The sequence below is a fragment of the Mustela nigripes genome, chromosome 1, assembly GCF_022355385.1.
Source record: "Mustela nigripes isolate SB6536 chromosome 1, MUSNIG.SB6536, whole genome shotgun sequence".
Classification (NCBI taxonomy): domain Eukaryota; kingdom Metazoa; phylum Chordata; class Mammalia; order Carnivora; family Mustelidae; genus Mustela; species Mustela nigripes.
Window position 1 is genome coordinate 216657141 of NC_081557.1, and position 11167 is coordinate 216668307.

Here is an 11167-nt window from a genome sequence, read left to right on the forward strand (position 1 = left end):
GACCCAGTCATGCTTTCTAGAGGAATTAAAGTCTAAACTGAGATTGCAAGGATTAATGGCACTATTGTGCTCCAGCACAGTTCCTAGCGCACATGGTCATTCAAAAATGCTTTCTGAGTGAATCAGTGAACACTATCAACAATCAGAGCAGAGGTGTGTTCCTGGGGACGCCTGCAAAGGGTTTTTGATTAATCTAACTCTTGAAAATGTGGTATTTTGTTTGGACAACTCCTAGAGGCTAGGACTTTTTGGAAAAAAAAAAATTCTGTGTATTCCAGTTGTGGATTGATGACCAGAAAATGAAAACCTCCCTTCTCACCTGCCTCACACACCACAGCACTGATGCAGCACTAACCCCCCAACCCCCACCCCTGCCATTCAGTGGGTTCTCCTTCGGGTTTATGTTCCTGGGGTGTGACAGTATTTACATTTCACAGGCAATTCTGTGAGGCTTCTTAAAAACATAGGAAACCAGAGCCCAGAGAAGGTAATTAAAAGCAAAACCAAGAGAGAGAACAGAGGTGTTTGCTTACCTCTGAAAGTCCACAAGGCCACCAGCTTGGGGAAAGGGGTGGACAGGTAGAGAGAGAGGCTAAAGGGGGACTGGTTGGGTGATAGCAGTGACCTAATGAATCAGAAGTAAATCCATGGTGACCTGGGGGTAAACATTTGAAGGAAACAATAGCTGAGGAAGAGACCTTTTCATTTTGGATGGAAAGCACTGGAAAGAAATCTTAAACCTACTCATTATCTTCAGTCTTAGTACAATGTCAGAACCTGGGCATCACATAAATACACTGTAGGTCAAGTACACAAACTTATCAATTCTTCCACAAAGACGTGAGGATTTTATTAAAAAGGAAGAGAAACTTCAAGCTTTCTTTTGACACTTGAGGGGGACAAAGTGAGTGCTCTTTTAATTGCTTTGTATGTTTTCCCTGATGGATATTAAATACTCATATAATCAAGCCAGATGTATTTTTTGCCCTCCCTGGTGAGAATTCCTCTCTATCTATTGACAGATAGCATTAGGTGTAATATGTTCTGCATGGGTTGCCATGGTAAGAGTTCATCTGCTTCCCCCGACCATCTTTCCATAAATAACAGAGTGGGAATGCACAGGAAGCCTGTATAGAAAAGATGTCCGGGGTTAGAGCACACACTTAGCACTTCACCATGCTGGGGACTCACCAGGTTTATATTTTGTACTAAAAGCTCTGTTTCTCTTTCTGTCTTTCTTTCACTCTTTCCTTCTGTTCTGTGATTTATTTGAGTTAATGAAGTGACAGATTTAATTGAATTAATGAAGTGACAATGTGTATGTATGTGTGTGCATGCATGTGTGTTTGTGTATGTGTGTGTATAGATACAGTTGAATTTTAGTAGCAGCCTACTCGTTGTAAATACTAGCTCTGTCTTAATTTTATTAGACTTAGGAGTCATCTACTTTTTACTGTGTGGTTTCAAACACAGCTTTATGTTTTCTTTCTGGGAAGGAAAACTCGGTTATCACTTATTTGCCTACTGAAAATTTCTGATTTATTTTCCTAGGATTCTTAAGTAACTCTCTCTTTTGGAGTAAATCACTATAAGGTGACATGAAAACTTTCTTTCTTCCCTCTCAGCAGAACAACCTTTGGTGTTCAACTTAGCAAATGCTCATTTAGTGCTTATTCTACAAATGCTCTGTGATTTTCAGGAATCAGAGATAATGAGGGTATGGTCCTTGTCCTCCAGGAGTTCTTATTCTATTTTCAGAAAAAGTAGTTTTCAGAACAGTAGTCTTGGGTTTAGAAGGTTTTCTTTGTAGGCTGGAAAGATGGGGTTCTGGAGCAGATAACTAAATATGCTGGTCGAATACCATGTAGGTTGAGTCCACAGGTAATCTAGGAGGGAGTAAGCATAACTGACTTGGTTGTTTGAAGGCAGAGAAGGTAGGAAAGAGCACTATTCTAGCATACCCAGTAGTTCCTAGGGGACCACAGCAACTATAGGGCTGAAATCAGAGTAATCAGAAGAGGCCTGTGGCCGCAGTTATTTTGTCTCTCCCCAAGAGACTTCTGCTACCTTTGAAGGCAGAGCAGCTCTGGAGTTCTGCTTAATTCTTTCCTTTCTAGCTAAGATAGGGCCTTCATGTGCATATCCTGACATGAACATTCATTTTTATTTTTAAGAGAGAGAAAATGAGCACATGTTTGCATGTGAGTAGGGGAAGGGTTGAGGGAGAGAGAGAATCTTACGCAGGCTCCACACCCAGCGAGGAGCCCAACTCAGGGCTCAATCTCATGAGCCAAAGATCATGGTCTGAGTCAAAATCAAGAGTCAGATGCTCTTGATCTGCCACCCAGGTGCCCCAAACATTCACTTTGGATATTCAAGGTCTTGGGTGAGGAAGGGGCCCACTACCTGGCCAAACACAGGGAAGTGACTGGAGTAGCACTCTATCTCAATATGTGACACACAAGACTTTTATCCAGCAAACTTGGACGAATAATTTTGATTTTATTTTCATGTATAGAAGAGAATTAGCCAGTACATCAAATCTACAATACAGTAAATAATATAAAGTAAAATAATATAAAATTAAATAAATAATGCCATGATAAATAATCTTAAGAAAAAAGTAGATGTATTTAAATAAATATATTAAGTATAAATAATATATATAAATATTAAGTATTACTATAAATGGTTTATCATATGTTAGTCAGGGAAGACTAGCATCTATAATAAATGACCGATGAGTCTCACAGACTTAATTTAATAAAAGTTTTCCATGTATGTCACAATCCAATGTGCATTGACATGGTTGCTCTGCTCCATGGAGTCATGGAAGCCCTAGGCTTTTTCCAATGAGTTGCTCCAGAACCCACTGACCCTTGGAGTCCTCTGTTAGATCATCTGAATATGGTTGGGAGGTGTGGGAACAGGGAAAGCATGGAATACTGCATGGAAAGTTCTAATGGGCCAGGCCTGGGGATGTTGGTTATCATACCCACCACTTTCCTTTGGTCCGATTCAAGTCACATGGCTGCGCAACTCCAAGCTGGCAACATCCGTGTGTAGAAGAGGGAAATGGTTGCATAAACATCTAATCTCCAGCCCACATCAATATAATGCTTTTCTTAAGGTTAAACGTGAATGACTAACTTCAATTTCTTTTTAATTTATTTGATAGAGAGAGGGAAATAGCAACAGAGATAGTGAAAGAGAGCACAAGAAGTTAGGAGAGGGAAAAGTAGGGAGCCCAGTGTGGGGTTTGATCCCAGGATCCCGGGATCATGGCCTGAGCCGAAGACAGATGTTTAACTGACTGAGCCACCCAGGCACCCCTTGAATGACTGACTTGCAAGAACTTTGATAAATAGGCAAGGCATTGGGCTCTGGAGATTCTTGTTTTTTAATCACTGATTTTTTTTATAGGTCTTGCCACTGCCATTTTTTTTTAGTGAGAAGACCATAGGCATGGTACTCGGTTCTTTTGGGGCTCGAAGGCCCTTTGTAGAGAGTGAGGAAATCTATCTAAAGGGTTTTGGGGAAAGCAATAGGACACTCATGCATGTTTAGCATCATTGCACGATATTTGGCATAAAGTAGATGCCCATCATATGTTAATTCCTCTCCCCTGATATCCCTTCCTTCTTCAGCTTTTGACTTAAATATTTGGGAGGGGGACCTTTGTCACAGAGAAACCATGTCGGCAATTAAAGCAATAAAATACTTCTCCTCTCAGGGAGAGGCGTGCCCTCTCTTCCTGTGTTGGCATGCTTTCAATTTCAATGTCGTATTTCAAATTTGTGCACACATTCTAGGAATTTTTTAAATCATCAGCTGTGTTTATTTTTAAAAAACTTTACACACTAATCAATTTTGGTTTAGCTAGATTAAATAAAAAAAATTAAATTAAGCTTTCATAATAAAACCTTGTCTACAGTGGCTCCAAATAACCTTTTTGGTGGGTCAGAAAACCTTGTTTTTAGTCATGTCTATTTGGTTGGTGCTTTCTATACAGTTCTGTCCTTTGACATTTAGTTAGGACAATGATGAGTCATAAAGTCACATGAAGTAGGCAATTGTCCTTTAATATCCCCTTCAACCTAAGGCAAGAATTTCTGAAGCCATTTCAGGTTTATAGGGTTAAGTTTTATATTTAGTGGCCCATTTTCTTACTCATCCACTGTCATCAAATTCCCTTAATCTATTGAGAAGTTCCTACTGTAACTTTATAAAGCCTCAACCTAAATTAGATTGTAAAACTAATGAAACTTAGGAAATCTAGAGCAGTAACCAAATAATATTCTCCCCTCAATGAGCACAGGAATATTTCATTTTATTATGAATGAGGAAATTCTGTGACTAATGGGTGAGAAATCAATAATAGTACAAGCACCAGTAACTTATGCCTTACACTTTTCCCATCAAGACATCTGATGGGGGATTTGTTCTTCCCTGAGATAGAGAAATCTCATAGGTAACAGTGAAAGAAGATTTCTGAGTCAGTTTAGAAGTTCTAGTGAACTGAGGAATCACCAAAATGTGTGTTAATGGAAATAATAAAAATTTTTGCATTTATTTGGCACTTAGGATGCATAAGACCCTGAAGCAGTGCTTCACAGCTTGTGGAGATGAGGTTTCAGCTCCAGCTGGGTGACTCCAAAGTTCTTACTTTTACCCTGACTCTGAAGACAGAACCAGACAAAAGACCACTAGTCCTTTGGAATCACCAAGTATGGAATCTCAGAGGTTTCTGCCCTTTTTCCGGGATACTGTAGGAAATCAATTCATCTTTCCAAATCTTCTCATTTCTAAAATGAGGATTAAACACTGTTAACTATACTGGAATTAAAATGAAAAAAAAAATAAAATTAGGATAAAAACACTTAGAAAAATATAGTTTTCTTTTTAGGCAGGTTATTATGCAAAGCACAGGTTCATTTGGGGCTCTAGAGCAACTGAATGGCTGAATGGTCTTTACAAATAGGTCATTTGGCTCAGATGTGTTTTCTCTGCCTTAATGAACCAGGGTATATTTTAGTGAGGTTGAATGCCATTTAGAATCCATTACATTTCATTCCATGAGTTATAGATTAATCCAACCTAACATTTACTGAGCACCTACAGTGGGAAAAAATTCATTACTAATAACCACAAATATAAATAAGCTGTGGTCTGGGGTGCCTGGGTGGCTCAGTCAGTTAAGCATCGGACTCTTGATTGTGGCTCAGGTCATGAGATCAAGCTCCATGTTGGGCTTCTCACTTAGCATGGAGTCCTCTTGAGATTCTCTCTCCCTCTGCCCCTCCCCTCCAACTCACTCTCTCTCTCAAACCTTTAAAAAAAAAGTCTGTCTTGGTCAGCAGCAGATTCTTGATTGCAGGTGATGGAAACTAATAATAAAACAATAGCAATAATAATAGGAAATGGATTGGCTTCCCTAACTGAAAGTCAAGTGGTATCCATCCAAATGGTCAGTGATACCATTAGCAGTTGGTTTCTCTTCATCTCTCAGCTCTGCTTTCCTCTGAGTTGGGTGTTCTTGTAGATAAGATGGTATTTTGTTGTCTTCTGGTTTAAGAGCTACCTTAATGATCCCAGTGTAAAAGGAAATTATTTTTATGAATAGCTCTGTGTGAATCCTAGGTGTCATGCTTCTCAGTTTCGATTGGATCACATGCCTACCCCTAGCTAATCCTTAAAGTGAGGGGGACTTGAACTAGATAATGTTGTACCCATTTTGTGACCAAGGAGTGGCATCTGCAGCTGTAGCAGAAGAGGTGTAGAGAAGAAGTTGTTCTTTAAAGGGACATACATGAAAGCTGAGAAGTAGATGTTCACAACAGAGATCATTTGACGCGTCTATGAAGGAAGTGTGGGCTTTTGACATAGAGAGAAAGGGATGAGGTATATTTCAGGTGGAGAAGCCAACATGAATGTGATAGTTAATTTTGTCAACTTGATTGGTCAAAGAGATGCCTGAATAGTTGGTAAAAACATTATTAATGGATAAGTCTGTGAGAGTGTGTCTGGAAGAGGTTAGCATTTGAATCTGTAGACTAAATAAAGAAGATTGCCTTCACCAGTGTATGGGGCCTCATCCAATTCATGATTGGAGGAAGAAAGAATTTGCTCTCTGTTTTAACTGAGACATCAGTCTACTCTAGCCCTCAAACATTACTGACCCTGATTTGGGTGGCTTGTAGACTCAGACTAAATAATGCCAATGGTTTTCCTGGTTTTCTAGCTTACAAATGGCAGATCATAAGACTTTTTAGCTTCTATAATTGCATGAGCCAGTTTCTATGATAAATCTCTTGCTTCTGTTTCTCTTGAGAACCCTGACTAATATAGTGAGTAAAAGACATCAGAAATTTAGTTTGATTGAAACATAGCTTTGTATAAAGAGGTTCAGTGATAGGGTAGATTCATATAGTGGAATGTTTAGAAGACCAAACAAAGAACCTGAACTTTATTTACTGGGCAATGAGAAGCCACATAACTTTTGGGAATGGGAAGTAAAATATCTGTCACTACATGGTGAGTCCCTTCAGAGTCAGAAGATAACTTTCTCCCCCTTTCATGCCCAGCACAAGATAAAGGGCCCAGCACATAGCTGGATCTCATTAAACACTTGTCGGAGAAACATCAGTTTCATTATCAAATGTCTAATAATAGGTACTTCAATGTGTCAGACACTAACTGCTTTATAGGCACCTCATGGGTTATCAAAGAAATAGGATGAAGGAAGTGTGCATATTCCATTTTATAGATGAGGCCTGTGGTACTCGGAAAGGTCAGGTGGTGGAATGAGGATGAAACTTGAGGTCCTCTGTGTTCAAATCACAGGTCCCACATCACATCAGTGTGACTCCATGTGATTTGTGAAACACCTAACAGAATGTTAAGAGCTTTGCACACATATACTGTCTTACTCAGACATCACTATATTTCCATGAGGTAGGTGTTATTATCATTGCCATTTTATGACTGATAAAATGAAATTCAGAGAAGAGACATAACTCAACCCAAATCCCAGAGTCAGTAAAATGAGGTGCTTGACATGTATTTGGCAACCCTGTGTCCAAAATCCATTTTTTAAAAAGTTTTTTATTTACTTATTTGACAGAGAGATAGAGATCACAAGTAGGCAGAGAGGCAGACAGAGAGAGAGGGGGAAGCAGGCTCGCTGTTGAGCAGAGAGCCTGATACAGGGCTTCATCCCCGGACCCTGAGACCATGAGATGAGCCAAGGCAGAAGCTTAACCCTCTGAGCCACCCAGGTGCCCCCATCCATTTTGGACACACAATTAGTTTGTGTGTCCTATACTTCTCCCACACAATTAGTTTCCCCACCAGCTGCCAGGCCTTAAACTGCATGTGGTGGGGAAGATGGTCTATTAGTGTGTGTGTGTGTGTGTTTGTGTGTGTGTGTGTGTCTGCGCGCGAGCGCATGTACACCAACTCTAACATTCAGAGATTCTAGGCTTCCAACAAAATATTAAATGTCCATATCACGTGTCTCAACTTTTTCAGAGATTGTAAAATGGGAGTCATGCGGGCTAAAATGAAAAGATCCTTGGATTAAACTCATGGTTTTGGTCAAAACATTGCTGCTTAAATCTCATAAAAAGGGCTCAGTTAGCTTTCTTAGCATTGTTTTCCTCTTGCATACAAATATCTGTAAATTCTCTGCACTAGAGATCCTTTTACATTCCACGGGACATTGGGTATGAACTCGCCCAGTTCATGAGAGTGCTAACTCTTCCAGAAAGGTCATTTGGCAAAGTGAGCAGACTTGCAAACCACTTTGACCCTTGAACTTGTTCTTTCTTTCTTTTTTTTTTTTTTTTTTTTTAAGATTTTACTTATTTATTTGACCGAGAGAGACACAGCGACACAGTGAGAGTGGGAACAGAAGCAGGGGGAGTGGGAGAGGGAGAAGCAGGCTTCCCACTGATCAGGGAGCCTGAGGCAGGGCTCCATCCCAAGACTCTGGGATCATGATCTGAGCTGAAGCCACCCAGGCGCCCCAAACTTGAACTTTCATGCAACGTGTGACATAGTCGGAGCATCTCAGGATCAAACACCTGCAAATTAGGGATGGAGATGATGTTCTATTTTGTTTCATCTGACTCTGAAAGTCAAAAGAGAACAAGGATCTGTTTTTGGACTTGGTGCATATGCTGGTAGGATGACATGCAGTGATAAAAAACAGTTACAATGATTAAAAACAAAACAAAACAAATAACATCAGTTGAAGGCTTGGGACAGTGTTCCAGTCATTGCACCAATCACTATAGATGGAATCTGCCTTTTAGCATGGAGACTTGACTCGCTTTTGGCTTTAGGCCATAAGTCTCCTTTTCTGGGAGAGACTAGAGGATTTGGGTGGCTCTTTTAATTTCATTGACATAGACAAACCCACTTCCCAAGACACACCCAAGAATCCACATTGGGTTCTTGGCAAGAACCCAATTGATAGTGGAAATACCCAGATGTAGATGCTGCTGATAGCAATATTAAGTCACCTGTTTAGCAGTTTATATTAGACACCTATTTTGTGTCCCTGAAAACGGTACAAGTTATTTTTTTCCCTAAATTTTGTTTTAAATTTCTTTACATCTAAACTTTTCTGGTTTTAGGGAAATGTTTGGAAATGCTTGCATGTTTTCTCACCTAGCATTTGCTCCCAGGAGATGGGGAATGGAGGGCACACTACATGCGGGGGATGTATTGGCTTTGTTTTCTTCTCACTCAGTATTGGAGGAAAGACTGGGAAGAGAGTTGGGGTCAGCTTGGGATAGCACAATATACTCCTGGCAGAACCACTGATGTCTGATATCCAGAGTTGACTGACCTTAAATAAATGAGCATTTTAGGAATGGACTCTCAGATGATGTTGACTACCAGGATTCTGGGATCAGACCACACCTTGTTGGGAGGATGGAATTTCCAAGGATGGGAAAGGATTTTTTCCCTGCCAGTAGTTGTAGGAAGAGATTCGTTCTAGGCAGAGGAAATGTGGTGGGACTTAAATAAGAGGTAGAGAGGTTGGGATTAATGCATTCTATATTTTTTTTCTCTGTGGGGCTTTTCAAGGGAGCTTGGTGATCAGGTTGACCTAGACTTAAATTTATGGAGATAGACATTGATTCTGGGTGGTGGTGGGAGGGCACGGAACTAGGTAAGAAGTTAGGAACAGATTCTGATTGGAGCAGATACTTCTACTTAGTTAGTAGCTGCTTCTACGTAGCCACAAAGGAAATAACTGATGGTTGATCAGTGACTCCTCTATAAGCCAGGGTGGGCTACATCCCCAGTGCAGGACAACTGTCTCTGCAAGACAGCAAATTAGACAAATCAGTTGGTGTCCCAGATTGCAGCCTACTAGCAAGGTGGAGAGGGGGGAGAACACAAATCATAACAAAGATACTTACAAACATTTGTTGAATGCTCAATGAATCCGTACCTTGTTTCATTCACTGTGCTAAGCTCTCGCTTCAAGTACAAATGAGTTCTTGCTTGCGAGATGCTCACACCCTGAGAGGCAGGGATAACTGGGACTAAATTTGGGAGCAGCAGATTCACACCTCACTTCTAACCAAGGGAGAGCTACAAATTATTGGAAGTGGAATTTCACATACTGGTGAATTGCTATTTCTTCTCTTGCTTTCTTTGTATTTCTATCTCTGGACAAGAGCTTACTGTTAAATCAATGTAAGTTAAATGTGGGTGATGGATACTGTATTTGCATGATCTCATTTCATCTGTATAACCATCTTTAAAGGGAGATAGGTAGCAGCTCTCATTTCCAGGTTATACTAGAGAAATAGGATAGTGAGTTTAAGAGACTTATCCAAAGTGATATGGAGACAAGGTAGATATCTGGCACTTAGGCCCAAGAAGGAGAGAGGGGAACATAACAGAAATGAAGGGGTCCCCTGGCCCATCTTTAGAGTCATAATTCATTTTCAGTTTTATGACCTCCTCAGGGTATATTCACTCTCCCATCCTGTACCATTCATTCTTCCCCATCTTGCTCACCCTCTGCTGTAGACTGTTTGTGTTCTTCCCAAATTCCTATGTTTGAATCTATTCTCTAGTAAGATACTTTTAGGAGGGGTGATATTATTAGAGGCCTCTGTCTAAGAGGTGATTAAGTCATGAGGGTGGAGGCCTCATGAATGGGAATAGTGCCCTTATAAAAGAGACCCAGAGAGCTTTCTGGCCTCTTCTACCGTGTCAGACATAGTGAGAAGATAGGCGTTGGTGAAGAAGGGAGAGGGCCCTCAGCAGACATTGAATCTGCCAGCATCTTGATCTTGGATTTCCCAGCCTCCTGAACTGTGAGGAATACATTTCTATTGTTTATAGGCTACCCATTCTGTGATATTCTCTTTAGCAGCCCAAATAGACCAAGACCTCCTTCAAATGGCTCACAGTTTATATTGAATTTCTTATTATCCTAAAGCACGATAGTCCCTTTCACATCTCTTTGTCTTTATACCTCCTGTCGTTTTTGCCTAGTGTATCCTTCCTCCTTGTACAGTTGATTAAAAAGCATGCTGTCTTTAAAAAATCAGGCCATCAAGTTTTCTAGAAAAAAAAGTTTAGCATAGTGTTTAAAAGCATGGCCTCTGGCTCTATCATTTAGCATCTGTGGAAATTCACTAAACTTTAGTCAGTGTTCTCACATCTAAACTGTAGCCAGCAGAACTACCTACATCACAGGATTTTAAAAGTATTAAATATAAAGAATTTTCCATAGATCCTGACATAGAATGAATGCTGAATAAATGTCATTGTCTTAGTTCTCCATGAAGGCATCCTGGTTTCTTCAAGTAGAGTTAACTACCTTCTAAGACATGTTGTAGATATTGTTCATATCTTTATCATTAGAATTTGTTGTTATCTTGTAATTATCTATTTAAATGTCTCTTTTTATACCACCTTATCACCTGTCCCCATGTCCATTTCCTTAATAGTGCAAGCTCTGACTTCTGGGAACTCCCTAGGCTATTGAAGTTGGAATCAGGGAAAGCCCTAGAAAGCAGACTCCAGGAATCTGTTTTGGAGCTGGATGACCCATGGTCCAATGGCAACACAGGACCTGTACTGGTGTAGTAGTAGTAGTAGTAGTAGTAGTAGTAGTAGTAGTAGTAGTAGTAGT